The following is an 11,007-nucleotide window of genomic DNA, read 5'->3' on the forward strand; positions in this document are numbered from 1 at the left end:
TTTGTGTTGTACTCTCATCCTGCTTGTTCTCCTCACACAATCCTGTGCAAGCTGGACAGCGCTCACGAGCCACCTGCTCCAGGAGGGTGTGCCCCGATGGTGAGAGCCAGGTGTCTCACCCATCACATGCATCCCCTCCGCCCACCCACCCCCGCCAGCACTCAGAAGAGTTCCTGGCACATAGTAGGTGCTCAAAGAATGTGGAGGAAATCCAATCCCTGCCTCCTCCAGCCCAAACTCAGAGGCCACTTCACACTGCTGAACGCAGGACGCCTCCGCGCACAGCCATCTTCCCCTCCGCAAAAGTCGACCAACAATCATATGAATCGCTTATGGGACCCCAACTAAATGCCAGGGCGTGTGCTATGTGCTTTAGCAGCACCATCTCACTTAGCTCTTGTAAGACTTCTGAGAGACAAGCATTTTGCACTCATTGACTCGAGGAGGGAGCTGAGGGGGGAGCAAGACATCCACGCTTCCAGGGAGCAACCCGCAGAAAGCGCCAGCTCGGTTCCAACCAGTGTCCTGACTGACCTGTGTTCTCCCACAACAGTGTCAACCTGGCTACTCTGATTCGCAGTATCATGTGGTTGGCCTCCATTCTGTGATCTGATGGGATCATCTGTGTCATAAATCCCAACTCCTCTGTGTTAATGAGGCGGGATGAGGGTGGCATGTGAAAGACAGTGTCCAAATGTTTAGGGGAAAATGTAATTTTAAAAAAATGGGATTTTTCCACGAACTTTTTGAAGCTCCTGCCTATTGAGTTATCCCCTGACCTGATCGTACCCTTGCTAGTGTTACGTCTTTCCCTTCCAAGGGATAAAAGGAGAAAGAAACAAGCAGGGAAGGAAGGGACCCCCTACTACCAAGAAAGAAGATCCAGAAACACTGTGTGTCCCATAGATCCAGGGTCCCCATGCCAAGAACCTCCTAGGACTTAGACCAAGGGAAAGATTGATACCAAGACACAGGGAGATCTCTGAGGCCCCAGGAGGAGTCAGCAGAAAGAAAGTGTTCTCCTAAGAGCCAATGTCCTCCTACAGTTGGTGACCTGAACCTGGACTTCTAGCCTCCTGTGGCAGTTACGTAATCTCCTGTCAACTTGAGTGAAGGGGTGAAGTCCAGCCTGTCCATCAGGTCATAGCCAGTGAGGCCTCTGTGTGGACATGGCCTTCTGAGGACTCTGGGAACTCCTGTCTTCCTCCCTGGAGGCAGGACACACACTCTCTGCTTCACATTCCTGTTGACACACCACAAGGAGCTACGCTGATGGAAGTCAGAGCCCTGGAGGTAGAGGAGCCACATGGAAACCCACACCGGCACTGAGATGTTTCCACCACTACTGGAGCCACAAGACTTTCCACCCACTGGCCTGTGGTCTTCCTGTACTTGGCGTCATTGCATGTGTTGCGTGAGTCTGAAGAGGAATTTATAGACTGGTATAGGACATTATGGGCTCACATCTGACTTAAGGACTTGATCTGGACTGGGCTGGGATGTTTTTTAAGGCCCTCTGAAGGCGGGCAAGGTGAAATGACTCCCTCTATAGTGGCCAGCTTAGGAAGTGACAGACCTGACACTAGATACTAGGTTTCCTTACAACTGCTGCCCAGCCCAAGGGACCAGCCAGTGGAGAAAGACTGTGGTTTTACCAGGGGCAATGTCCCCTCCCCAGAGCCTGGCACGGTGATTGGCATATTGGTGACACTATGAGGCCACCTGACTTCCAGAAAGATGGGAAGCCCTCACTCAGCCTTCAGTCTGATATTCTTTGTGGCCTGGAGTTGATGGTGCTACAAATCCCTTCACGGAGCGCTCTGGGTGACAGCTAGCTTTTCCACTTCCTGCTGTCTTCTGTGCCTGGTCTGGTCTTGTATAACCCTAGAACAGCGGTTCTCAACCTGTAGGTCGCAACCCTTTGGGGTTGAACGGCCCTTTCACAGGGGTCACCTAAGACCATCGGGAACACAGATTTCGGATGGTCTTAGGAACCGAGACACCACTCCTCTATCTGTCTCCAGGCGGGTCCGCCCACATGCAGATACACCCACATACGACCCGGTGTGAAGACGGTGACCCATGCTACACCACGCTTCAAGACAAAATTTCATTCATGTGTCATTAGAAATAAATAGTTCACAATATATAATTACATATGGTTTTTGTGATGAATCCCTATGCTTTAATGATGTTCAATTTGTAACAATGAAAATACATCTTGCATATCAGATATTTACATGATGATTCATAACAGTAGCAACATTGCAATTATGAAGTAGCAACCAAAATTATTTTATGATTGGGGTCACCACAACACGAGGAACTGTATGAAAGGGTCCCAGCATTAGGAAGGTTGGGAACCACTGCCCTAGAAGCTATTGGCTTAAGACACACCTTCCACTGACATGGGATCATTAGCATAACAAAGGAATCCCTGCTCTCTGGTGGAATTACATCCACACGTGCAGACTTTTACAACATAAATCATAGGAGAGGGTCACAATTCAATCCATAGCACACACACACACCCCACTTGCATAATGACAGCCTCCTCAGGGAAGCGGCAATCTTTGTGGAACTCTAAGAAGGACAAACTGCTATGGCTCTCCCTGTCCTTGAAGAGGCTGAAATCCCTTAGGGCATAACTGGAATACAGAAGACATCCTGATTCCCAAAGGCTCGCACAGTCTCTTTGGAGGCGTCACCACAGAATGGCAGAGGCCTTCTTCAGGAGGAGGAGGAGGCAGACAGGCGGGCCTGTGCCAGCAAGAACGATGGCAGGCAGAGGGCTCAGGTGCGGTCAATGTCAGCCTTTCCCAAGGGTGTGGTCAACCGTTCCCAAGCATTAGAGGCACCAGCAGGGCTTGATAAAACCCAAGGTCGTCAGAGTCTCTGTGTCATTGGATTTGGGGAGGGACCAGAGATCCTCATTTCTAATGGTTTCTGGCTGATGCTCCCATCTGGGGACCACTGGGCTGGCGTGTGCGGTTGCTAGATCCATTTCCTAGTCTGCCTGCTCTGATCTGAACCAACTCAGGCTTCTGGGTGGGACAGGCTGTCTCTCCCCTGCTTCTGCCATTCTGACTCCTGGATTGGTATAGATGACCCTTTGGCACCAATGGCTCTACGCCTCTTCCTGATTTTCTGCCTTGATGTCGCCTCAACTCCCACATGACCCAATGGATTTTCCCTCACCTCTGTCCTGGCAGATCACACACACACACACACACACACACACACACACACACACACACACGAATCCCACTCTTCCTGGCGAGAGTACCAGGTCAGAGAATTCCCCACTAGGATAGCTCCTGACTGCCCGCTCCTGGTTCCTAGAAGCTGAACAGGGCTGCATCCTGTCCCTCGCAGCCTTGAATATGCTTACACTCTGCCAGGAGAAAAGATCTTGGGGAGGCACAAACGATTTGCCGGCAGTTGATAACCTGTAGGTTGAAGGTTCAAACCCACCCACTGGCAGTGGGGAAGAAATAGGCCTAGAGATGGGATTCCATAAAGATGACCATCGAGAAAACTCGATGGGACCGCTCTACCTGGGGTCGCCATGAGCTGGAATCCATTCAGGGGTACAAGACAGCTACAGCTAGCTGGAGCGGCGACGCCGGTGACCCAGAACCACTCTTTACAACGCCTGAAAAGCTCTCCATGCACCAACTCAAATCCAAGAGAATGCAAAGCCGAAGGTACTCGTGCTAAGGCCGAATACAGCACTCTGCTTGATAGCGCTGCTCTTGAATTCATATTTCATTCTCTCACTGCCACCAACCGAGTCCATGGCGAGCCATAGCGATCCTATAGGACAGGGTGCACTGCCCCTGTGGGTTTCTGAGACTGTAACTCTTTGTGGAAGTAGAGAGCCCTGTCTCTCCCTCAGAGCAGCTGGTGGTTTCGAGCTGCTGACCTTGCAATTAGCGGCCAGGGTGGAACCACAATGCCACCAGGCCCCACAGACTTCCTCAACTCACTGCAGAGGTAATTCACACCCAGCTTGACCCAGGATGGGGAGTGGCCCCTGCATGTTTCCCAGCCGCTGAGTTGACTCTGATTCATGACAACTCCATGTGCACCCGAGGGACCTAGGGCTTCAAAGGGTTTTAAGATTAGATCACCAGGACTTTCTAAGGTACCGCTGGGTGGACTGGAACCTGCCACCTTCTGGTTTGTAACCAAGCAAATGAGCCATTGGCACCACCCAGGGACCGACTCCCTTCTATGCTTGAACGTTCACCCGACCGCCAGTGTTCTTCCGGAAGCAGCTGAGAAGCGGTGGAGACCACCCAGAAGCAGGACAGATGTCACCTAGGGTACCGGGTGCCCAGGCTAGCCCACTAGAGCCTCTGCCCGCCTCTGCCCGCCTCTGCCCTGTGAGCCCAGGAGAAGCAGTGTTGCCATTGGTGGCTTTGTGAAAAATAAACAAATAACGGGAAACAGCACAGAATAAGAAATGTTTTTTAATTTACCTTGTCTGGTGTTTGAGGAAAAAGAGGTTCAATTACTGGCGGGTGAGAAGGTCAACGCAGACACGTGTGTGCTTCTGAAGGGGCCTTGGGGGCTCTGTGGCTGTGGCATGGAGTCTTCACTCCATCTAATTTCCCAGAAGAGCTTATGGCTTTCATTTCCCCGCATGGAAGCACATCCCAGTGTTGCACCTGGATTGAGCTGCCCAGACGGGCCATGTGGGGTTTTCAGGTGGAATCAGAGGGAGGGAGGGGTGGGAAACAGGAAGGGGAGTACTTCTTAAGGGAACAGAAGGGGGAATGAGGAGGTTAAATAGAGAGAAAGGGCGAGTGAGTGCATGCGCGCGGAAGAACAGGAGAAAGAGGTAGAGGCAAGGAAAGGGAAGAGAGGAGAAGGGAGGAGATGATTGTGGGTGGTCATGACAGTGGGGAGGACCACAACAAAGAGGTGGACTTGAATATAAGGAAGAGGGCAGTGGGATGGCAGTATGGCTCTCCTGGAGGGGCAGGACACGGGCTGTAAGGAAGAGCCACACATCCAATGGGAAGGTATCAAGTCCAACTGAAAGCCCAAATATTGGTGGGAATTCCCGGCACCTTCCATCCAAACCCAGATAACCCACCCCTGCTGTCCTCCCTGCCCCCAAAGTCCCCTGGAGGCATCCTCTCCCAGCCCACCCGTGTCCCCTCTTTCCCAGGGCTCACCCCTAAGCCACAGTCCCACCTTCCAACCTACCTTGAATGCTATTTATTCTCAGGTAGGGAATTAGCCTGAGTTGGGTAACCTATCCAGGAGCCTAGGGCATGCAGGTCGGGTCAGGGATCCCCGCTCTGGTCCTGCATGCTTTCAAGGGCATCCCTGTGGGCTCACCAGCCATACCCTCTCCACAGGACAACCAGTTGGAAGGGCCAAGACCATGTGCCCATTGGCTCCCCACCCCCATTTCTAAACTGTGCTCTGATCCCACAGCCCTTCTTCCTGAGTGCAGACTGGGCCTCCTGATGGGGCCCCCAGGGACCGTGGCCAGTGTGAACAGAGCCTGATGGGTGACGTGTTCATGCAGAAGGTTCCTGGCTAGGTGGAATGAAGCAGAGGGTAGGACAGGAAGTGGGTGGGCCGCACTGGCAGGGCTGTAGACTCTCCCGGTAATCACCCATTCTGGCCCAGACCTCCAAGGAGTCCCATTCCAATCCGGTCTGCCAGGCCTTGATGAAGGTGTGTTTGTCAAGGTCGGTGGCTAGAACACAGTCTCTTTGACAATGGGTTCATTTGAGTTCCAACTTGTCAATGTTTGGGTGTGTGATAGCCGCCCTCCTTTGACTCTGGCCCTGGGCCTGCCACTGCTGGGCTGGTCCTGTCTAACGCCAAGCCTGACTGAGGAGCGGGGTGTTTTCTGAAGGTTTTGCAGCAGAACAGGGGAGAGGGTGACATTGCATTGTGCCCAAGCAAGACTTCTCAAACATTTTAGTTAGGGAAGCTCTGTTCTGCTCCTAAATTCCCTCTCCTCACCCCAGCTCTCCTCTTCTGTCTCCCGAGGAACATCTCTGCTTCCTCTCCAGATTCCTCACTCTGCCACTTCTCTGCCCATCTGAGTCCCAGACCCCAGTGGCATAGTGGTGATGCAGTGGGCTGTGGTCTGCAAGGTCAGCAGTTCAAAACCACCAGCTGTTCCACGGGAGAAAAAAACTGGACACTCGACTCCTGTAAAGAGTGACGGTCTCAGAAACTCACAGGGCAGTTCTACCCTGTCCTATAATGAATGAGTCAGCATCGACTCAATGGCAGTGAGCGTGGTGGCAGGGGATGTTCTCACCTGAAGGCTAATGGCCCAAACCAGGTCTGGCTACGTTGCTCTTTCCCTGACTATAGCCGTCTTCATTCCTTGTGTCCTAGGTTCCTTGTGTTGTAGGTGGTCATTGAATGGTGTATGTCTTGTGTATTGTATTCTTTTTATAACTCAAAAGTGATTCCATTTAGGATCCATCAAACCCCATGGATGTGACTCCATTAACATAGAAAAAGGAAAACCTCTCTTTCCAAAGGGTCAGATTAACAGGCCCAAAGTTGAGGAATCAGTTCATAGCTCCCCATCCTGAGCAGAGCCCCGTACCTTCTGGTACAGCCTCCGGCAAAGGGGAAAGTCAGCCTGTGTCCCCCGGCTTCCTCCAGTGCTGGCTGCAGGTCTTGCCGCTTGCCGTCTGCTTTCCATCCCAGCCCAGAGGGTCTTCAGAGCTTGCCGTCTGCTTTCCATCCCAGCCCTGAGGGTCTTCAGAGCTTGCCGTCTGCTTTCCATCCCAGCCCTGAGGGTCTTCAGAGCCCGCTATCGGCCAAGGGAGTGTGTGCCTCAAGGGCAGGGACCAGGCAGGTCCAGCTCTGTGCCTCTGACAGCAGCTTATGCGAGGTGGAGTGGAAGGCTCCAGGGGGCAGCTTTAGAATGCGGACAATCGAGTCAGTAAAACACAATAATAGTATACACTATATGAAGGGTTCACGAGGGTGGTAGGGTGGGGAAGGGAAGAAACAAAGAGGAGCTGACATTAAAGGCTCAAGAAGAAAGTGTTTTTGAAATTGATGATGGCAACATCTGTTCAAGTTCTCTTGATCTAATTGATCTACGGACTGCTATGATATATGTAAGAGCCCCCAGTAAAATGATTTATTAATTTTAAAAAATCCATTCATGCAGGATAGAATGTAGGCAGGGCAGCTTCCATGCAGAAAAGGGAGAAAAGCTTGGGGTTCGTGGTTGGTTGATGTGTGCGCCCCTCAGAAAGATATGTTCAAGTCCTACCTCCAACACCTTACTTGAAGGTCACCTTATTTGAAAACATTGTCTTTCCAGATGTCATTCGTTAAGATGAGCTCAAGCTGGAGGTAACCCCAAAACAAACCCTCTGCCATGGACGGGATCGATCTGACTCATAGCACCCCTATATATAGGGGTGCTCAAGGCTTGGTAAACCTTTATGGGAACAGGCAGCCTCATCTCTCTTCCAAGGGGAAGTTGCTAGGTTAGAACTACCAACCTCAGAGTTAGCAATTTGACACTTACCCAACAGTGTCCTCAGAGCTCCTTCATCCTGGAGCAAACAATAACAACCCAAAACACCCCAAACTCACTGCCCTGTAGGCGCTTCAGATTCATAGTTACATAGAAGGCACCATAGAAGGGCTCACCTTTCTCCCTTGTGGCTTGTGGGACTCTGTCATGGCAGCCCTGGGAAGCCAAGGTAGGGTGTGCTTGCAAAGTGCAGGCATGAGGCACACGGGGCTGACAGGGACACAGAGGCGGGAAAGATGCAGGCAGCAGACAGCACCTTGGGCTCCGGGAGGTAAAACCCCAGACCAAGTCAGAACTAGATCTCAAAGCTGTGCAGTCTCTTCCTCTGTGGGTTAGGCAGCGAGCGGGCTGCTAACCATAAGCTCGGTGGTTCACACCCACCAGCTGCTCCATGGGATACAGTTGAGGCTGTCCACGCCCATGACAATTACAGACTTGGAAACCCTAGAGAGTAGGGTCGCTATGCGTCAGAATCAGCTCAACGTCAGTGCGTTGGGGTGGGTTGGGGTTCAGTCAGAACTGAATCTTGGAGGGTACTGAGGAGAAAGATGTTTGCTTGGCGGGCACGGTGAGCGCGGAGCATCCCTCCAAGTTCACCCCAGGTACCGCTGGCCACATCCTCTGGAGGCTCCAGCTTTCTGCAGGACATGTGGGTCTTCCCAATGGGGAAGAAAGGGCAGGCCCTGGTTTGGGCCAGCAGCAGGGTTGAGGCACACCCCTTGGGGAAAAGGGTGTGGGTTCATGCTAGCTGTTCAGGCAGTCAGCTCCTCACCCTGGGGGGCAGCAGAGAGGTGCTCTGGGGGCTGGCTGAGTCACAGGGGGGCAGTGACAACTCCTGGCACCTGGTCCATGCCCCCGTGGCTTCCAGGGCGATTGAAAGCTTCATTCACTACCACCCACCTTCCCACCTCTCTCTCTGCTGAATTGCATCCATTCTCCAAGACACTTCCTGCTCAGTTCTCAAGCCTCCCTCCCTTACAGCCTCACAAACCCATGTTTCTGCTCCACTCGACCACTCGCTATACCCTCTGCACAGCTGTGTGCTTTTGGCCAAGCCCTTTGTGCCTCAGTTTCACTGTCTGTTTTTGTAGACAGTGATGCAAAGTGCTTTCCGCGGGCTTCCTGAGATGATTCAATGAGACGATGCACGCGCCACCTGCTCCATGCCCATTAGCTGCTATGATGATAATATTGACATAGTGGTGTTGGCGGGTCTGTCTCCGCCACCCACACTGCCGATCTCTTGAAGGCAGGGATCTTGGCCGGTGTGACTGTGTCTCCGATGGTGTCAGCCCAGGGCCTAGCACACAGTAGGCCCACGTATTCATTCCATAAGCAATTACTGAGCACCTGCTCTGTGCTAAGGACTGCAATGAACTCTTGAGTTGACATGGAAAGCATTAGTTCAAGTACCCCCACCCCCACCTCCACCCCGCCAGAATGGAGCAGACCTGTAGAGAGAGTCCCGGGCGTGGGGCGAGGCCAACCTTGACTGAGATGAACTGAGGAGGCTCTTTTTCTTTTTAAATCATTTCATTGGGGGTTCTTCGAGCTTACCACAGTCATTCATCCATCCATCGTGTCAAGCACATTTGTACCTATGTTGCCATCATTTTCAAAACATTTTCTTTCTACTTGAGTCCCTGGTATTAGCTCATTTCTCCCCTCCCCCACCGTCCCTCCCTCATGAGCCCTTGATACGTTATCATTTTTTTTCATGTCCTACACCGACCGCTGTCTCCCTTCACCCACATTTCCGATGTCTAAGATGACTCTTTTCGACAGCATGGATGGGTGAGGAGATGGGGGATTCGGAGGCTGGCTGAGAAAAAAACCACCAGACTGAATCCCGGAGGTCAGGCCCTGACTTCTCAAGGAGGGGCCTCACTGTGGGCCCTGAGAGTGTCCCCACTGCTCACTGCCCTCCAGCCTCGGCCTCTGCTAAGTTAAAGGACTTCCGGGCAATGTCCATTCATTCTCTGCTCTCCCTGGGCCACCCCAGGGCTCGGGGATATTTTTAGTTCTGGGCAGCCAGGCAGGCGGTGATTGGCAGCAGGTGGGGCTGAGTTCCTGAGCCCTCTGTGTTGTTCCTGGCTCCGCATGAGAGGTGGCTGGCCCAGGGAGGGGGCCCAGGCATACCTGGCACCCAGGTTCACAGCTGCCTCATTGTCCCTGGAGGAGGGGCCAAGGGGCTGCCACTGGCCAGAGGCTGGGAGCATTCTTTCCTGTTGATTCATCTAAGGGAATGTTTTGGGCTCAGCTGGGGCGGGGCAGGGGCACTGGGGGGATAGCTTAGGCAGGGGCAGTCAGCGGTGGATGGTAGGCCCAGGCAGCAAGACCAGAGCGGTCTGGCTGTCACCTAGGTTTCTAAATGGCCCACCTGGCCATCTGAGCCTTTATGGTCGCCCCTGCTTGGCCACCGTGTTTGCTTACAGATCTGCCTCCCCCACAACCAGGCAAGCCCCTCCAGCCCATCCCCTTGGGGTCTAGCGCTCTGCGCTGTCTGGCACATAGGAGCAAATCAACCAAGGCTCCGGGATGAAGGAGACCTTGGAGGGGGCAGGGAGAGGGATTTTCTGCTGCCTGCACAGGTCTGGGCATCTGGAGGGAGCTGAGAGGGTAGGGCTCTATGCCCCTTTGGTAGCTAGGGGCACTGAGGCACAGGGAGACCTGGAGCTGGATGCAGGCACCTGAGTGACAGGTCTCACCATTTCTACTCAGCCATTGCTGCTTGTTTCAATCCAGGTTCCCCGGCCCTCCACACCACCCCAGGCCACTCCCAGCTCCCCAAGAGCACGGCTGCCACGGTCCCTTCTACTGGGGTTGGAGGGCAGGATTGAGGTTCCTCCGTGGGCTGCGTGGGGGTGCCCTGATGGCACAGCGGTCAAGCACTCGGATGCGAAACAATTGGTCGGTGGTTTGACCCTACCAGTCCCTCCCCAGAGGCTGCGCCAGAGAAAGGTCCGCTTCCGCGAAGATTCACAGTCCGGGAACCCTGTGGGGCCTTTCTTTTCTGTCCCATTGGGTCCCTCTGCGTCGGAAACATTAGGAAGCAACCGGGCCGCAGCACCCGCTAGGTGTGGACTCTTGATTACCAGGGGGAGCAAGCTGTGTGGGAGGCCGCCGTGTCCCCTTCTGCAGCCCGCACTCCCCTATACACAGTAAGCCGCAGCGGATGCCACCCGAGGGAGAGGGCAGCGAGCGCTGCGCCGCTCCACCCTGCGCCTGGGGAAGAGGGTCCCAGACCGGCCTGGGGTTCCACCGCCCCTGCTAGGGAGGGGCGTCCCCGGGACACAGGCAGGCGGCCCAGGATTCGTCGAATGTAAAGCGCTGCTCCTGTTGCACTGGGGGAAACTGAGTCTCGGAGCGGGGCTGAGTCACAGTCCGGCGGGGCCCACGGAGGTCCTCCCGGAGGGAACGTGGGCCCTGCCCGCGTCCCTTCCGGGGGCTGCGCCAGCTGGCTT

This window comes from Echinops telfairi, unplaced genomic scaffold (assembly GCF_000313985.2).
Source record: "Echinops telfairi isolate 266 unplaced genomic scaffold, ASM31398v2 ScPeMD7_70;HRSCAF=299, whole genome shotgun sequence".
Taxonomy (NCBI): domain Eukaryota; kingdom Metazoa; phylum Chordata; class Mammalia; order Afrosoricida; family Tenrecidae; genus Echinops; species Echinops telfairi.